Source organism: Mytilus californianus, unplaced genomic scaffold (assembly GCF_021869535.1).
Source record: "Mytilus californianus isolate M0D057914Y unplaced genomic scaffold, xbMytCali1.0.p SCAF_9, whole genome shotgun sequence".
Taxonomy (NCBI): Eukaryota; Metazoa; Mollusca; class Bivalvia; order Mytilida; family Mytilidae; genus Mytilus; species Mytilus californianus.
In genome coordinates this window covers 18,895,827-18,900,595 of record NW_026262745.1, presented here as the reverse complement: position 1 = coordinate 18,900,595, position 4,769 = coordinate 18,895,827, and the positions used below count along the sequence as shown (strand labels likewise).

General features: G+C 34.2%; 1 long non-coding RNA gene across 1 annotated transcript; it reads left to right on the top strand.

Annotated features, from left to right (window-relative positions):
* The first annotated feature begins 281 nt into the window (after positions 1–281).
* Positions 282–3,097, top strand: LOC127714889 (uncharacterized). Its single transcript, XR_007987981.1, has 3 exons — positions 282–400; positions 1,970–2,048; positions 2,532–3,097. It is a non-coding gene; the product is annotated as an uncharacterized LOC127714889 (long non-coding RNA).
* Positions 3,098–4,769: the final 1,672 nt, after the last annotated feature.

Below are 4,769 nucleotides of genomic sequence, written 5' to 3'. Positions count from 1 at the left end.
ATAGTAATATATTTATGTACCTATTAGTTGCGGCTCATTTTGGTCTTTTAAGTAAGTTTCCTTCCCCCGCATTACTTGATCGCTTTTGTAAAAAATAAACAGCTTAACAACAACAGCACTCGACGTCAGTATTGTACCAAAAAATGAAAAAAATATTCAGAAAGAAGGCTCATAAAATTCAAATACTGGTAAGCACACACACTAACTTGTCACTACAGACATGATCTTTTTGTTAATGCGCCAAACTCGTTTCTTCCACAAGACGATGTCGATGGTGGGGAAAACCAGTAAGGGGAAACAACTCCTTACTATAATGCAACCGCCATGTTTATGCGGGGAAGACCGAGTTTTGTGTTTACAAAAAGGTTGATTTAGCGGATCGTATATATCAGAATGACACGTAAGTCTGCCACATAATATTTCATAACATGAACTTGCGATCTATCTATATGACAATAATAATCGCACTGTAAAAACTATTGTAACCAGACGACCAAAAAGTTGTGCTATTGAAAGTTATTGAAACGAAATCGCAAGATACTTGCGATTTCAACTTTTTTCAAGAAAATGAAATAAAAAGATAAAACTATTCTATTTTTTGACATATTATCCATTACAAATTGTGTATAAAGTTCTACTACTCGATGTTGAATGACAAAAATAAAATCAATCAACAAAATAACGAGTTTGCAGTTGCATGTTGACATTGTTGTTGTTCTATTGATATGCTAATCAAACACCACCTCACAAATTGTTTACTTCACAGTCATGACGAAACATAGAAATAGTTCCTACTTTAAGTGTTGGCAGAATGTAAGTGAATAACACCCTAGATTTTATTATATAATTTACATTGCTTGATATAGTCATGTATATTTTTTACAAAAATGTACCATGTTGTACTGTTGTATACTCTCAGTCATTGTTTGATTGTCAGGTCAATATTAAATCTTTGCACATGGTAAGCATTTTGCCCCTTTCATAAAGGCAACCAAAGTGATTAACTTCAGTGCGGATCCAGAACTTTTTATAAGGGGGCCCACTGACTGATCCAAGCCCCCCACCCCCCTTGATCCGCCTGTGAACTTTTAAGTATATTTACTCATATTTTTTTTTAATCCATGATCATGACCATAAAAAAAACCCAAAAGACTGGACAGCTTTGTTTGAAATAATATACAGTTTGTATATAGATATCAGAAGATGTGGTATGAGTGCCAATGAGACAATATGTCTGATTATATGAAAAGTGTGTCTCATACATGTCATAGCCATTTAAGTAAAGTATAGCAAAGTAATCTTTATTTAAAGTCGGTTGCATATATAAATATTAATAACAAGGAACATGAGCTCTTAATTAGAGCTCTTTAAGGATTATGTACCCTTTTGTTGTTTCAATGCTAAACATGGAAATTTTAATGAAAATCCAGCCATTCCCTTGTACTCTAATATTTGACCATTCTATGCTTGATAGATAAAGCATTATTGCATGCAGTGCTAGCAATGATTTCCTTAGGACAAGTTTATAAATCAAAATATTGGTTAGAACAAATATAAATATGGACCAATTCAAGTACACCTTCTAGGGTGCACTTGACTTTAGTGACTCAGCACAAGGTTTTTTAGAATGTAAAGGTTATTTAGGCCTTTTTGTAAATAACAAACGCTAGCACATCATGGACAAACAAGTGAGTTATCTATGTTATAAATTTTATAACGAAAATCTCAGTATAAAGTCTGTGAATTTCTTCAAAAATCTTATATGCTTTTTGTGCCACATTATCCCTATTTTCTATTTAATGCAATGAAACAATAAATAAAGTATAGCTTTGAAAGGAGTTTCCCCTTGGTACATGTTTATGTGCAAAATGGCACATTTCTTATATTCATTATCTTTGCTGTTTTGATATAATTGCACTTTGAAAATTTCAATTTTTGTTTTCACACCTTTAAATTTTGGTTGTTGCAGATGCTGATCTGATTGCAGAGGTATGTGGAATGGAAAGAAAGAGATACATGTACATACAGAGACTGTTTGAATTTAAGGTGTAAGTACATATACATGTATGATATAATTATTAGAAATGACGTATCAGCTTATCAGTGAATGTACAAACATTTATAAGAGTTCTATATTTCAGTTAAGAAAAACAATTTTTTGTCATTTGAGTATATAAGCAAGGCAAATGGACTTGTTAATGTTTGTCAATAGTACATTACTCATCTAACATACTTCTAGAAAATATAATTTTATTGGACTGTTTTCCTCTGTTGTATACACAATTGAATGAATCAGCAGTAACAATAAGACAATTTTATCTTCAGAGGTGGATTTAGAAAGGGGGCAGCAGGCCGCCAACCATTTGGTGGGAAAAATTTGGTTGATTATATAGAGAATCACTGAAACATGACTGGGTCCCCTCTTATGAAAATGTATGGATCTGCCACTGATCTTTATATAATTACATGCCAATTTTGTTTATTCTTTATTTATATTATCAAAATATCCATATGACTCTTCTCTATTTCAGGTAAAAATGAGCTACATGTACCAGAAAAGATATTGAAAATTTAAAAACTGTTTTAACAAGAGCATCATAAAATATAAAAAAAAAAAGAACAATACCAGGTCTGGACCTTTGTGACTGCATGCAATTAATTCTAAAATACCAGGAAACAAGATGTAGCTGCACAGCAGACATGGCAGATCTTAAAATTGCTAATAGGCATCAACTCAACATTTTCAAGCTGCATTTAAAAGGAAAAGCATTCCTTTTCATAGAATCCAAGATTTTGTTAACCAAGTCAAGTGGTTATTAGACCTGTTATCATGAAAATACTAACATATATATTAGTATTAACAGTCACATGTAATATCCCAAATATAAGAACTATTTGGTATGTGTGACTATCTTTCTTCCCATGTCATGTTACATGTATGCTCAGAATATTTTAATGTCTCAAGGATTTGAAATGGATAAATGATATATTGTCAACCATTTAAATAAAACAGACAGGCTCACATATAAATTAACTGTCTATGTGAAAGTTCAAGTTGACTAAAATTGTCTAGAATTAAAAAAACATATATCCAAAATTACAGAATTGCCTTTCTCAGAAATTTTGTATGTTTAATAGAATGATACTTGTAGCTTCTATTTTCTTGGATCTGTATCAATATAAAATATCGTCAGTTGATCTGGATAGATCAGCAATACGTTGTGATTCAGGTTTGATTGGTTGATCCGACATCTCTACTGGATCAGGATTCGTACCAGAGGCCCCTCTGACTACATTTTCCGCCACCACCACGCCCACGAGTTCTGGTAGATATGGATCGTGATGTTGACGTTACTGCTGAGGGCGTAGTTAGATCGCGGTATAAACGTGGTAATATCGTAGAATGATTGTGGGAAGAGCGTGCTATAATCGCAGAAGAAGCGTGGTGAGATCGGATAAATCGTGGTATGGTCGTAATGAGAACGTGATAAGCGTAGTAAGATCGAAATAATCGTAGTAAGGTCGCAGAATAAGCGACTGCTGCGTGGTGAGAACGTGGTATAATCGTAGCAAGATCGTTGTAGAAGCGTAACGAGGACGTAGTAGCATCGCGAAAACAACGAAAATCTACATTTCATGCCGCTCTTATCGCGACCTCACCACGATCTGAATTTATTTTAGATCGCGGTGAGCGTGATGCGATCGTGGTCTAGTGTGACTGGGGCATGACATGCATCTGCCTGCTGAGATTACACAATTGAAATCCACGCTAAGAAAACCTACAAATAATTCTACTGCTTATTTCCTCAAATTGAAAAAAAAACCCACCTAAACACAATGAAACCCGTGAAATCATCGGCAGATCCAGGGAGTGTTCCTGGAGTCGGAATCCCCTTTCAAAATGACTGGATCCTCGCCTGGAATTAATATATAACAGGTTGTGGTCAAAGGGTGGATCTGTCCTGTTTATTAAATAAATGAAAGGATAATATACAGTCTGCTTTTGTTAGATGTATTTCTATTTGATTCCATCTGATGAGTTGATGCCTTTTTTAACTGCTTTTTATGGTTTTTTCTTATATTGGAATATTCTACCATAGCCCTGTTAATATGTTTAACCCCTCATTCTGTATGAGCCTGTCCCAAGTTAGGAGCCTGTAATTCAGTGGTTTTCGTTAGTTGCTGTGTTACATATTTTTTTTTCGTTCATTAATTTGTACATAAATTAGACCGTTAGTTTTCTCGTTTTAATTGTTTTGCATTTGTCATTTCGGGGCCTTTTATAGCTGACTATATTCGGTGTGAGCCAATGCTCCGTGTTGAAGGCCGTACCTTGACCTATAATGGTTTACTTTCATAAATTGTAACTTGGACGGAGAGTTGTCTCATTGCCACTCATACCACATCTTCCTATATCTATATATGTATTTACGGCTTTGCTCATTGTTGAATGCCGTACGGTAACCTATAGTTGTTAATTTCTGTGTCATCTGTCTCTTGTGGAGAGTTGTCTCATTGGCAATCATTCCACATCTTCTTTTTGTCAAGACTGCGACTTTTGTCGCAAAAGCGAGACATAGCGATCCTACATTGCGGCGTCCACAAATATTCACTCTGTGGTTACAGTTTTTAAAATTTTAATAACTTTCTGAAACTATCATCGATTTCTACCAAACTTTGAAGGAAGATTGTTTTTGATTATAAGATAGTATCCAGAAGTAAATTTTGTAAAAAAAATCCTTTTTATCCGTATTTACTTATAAATGGAC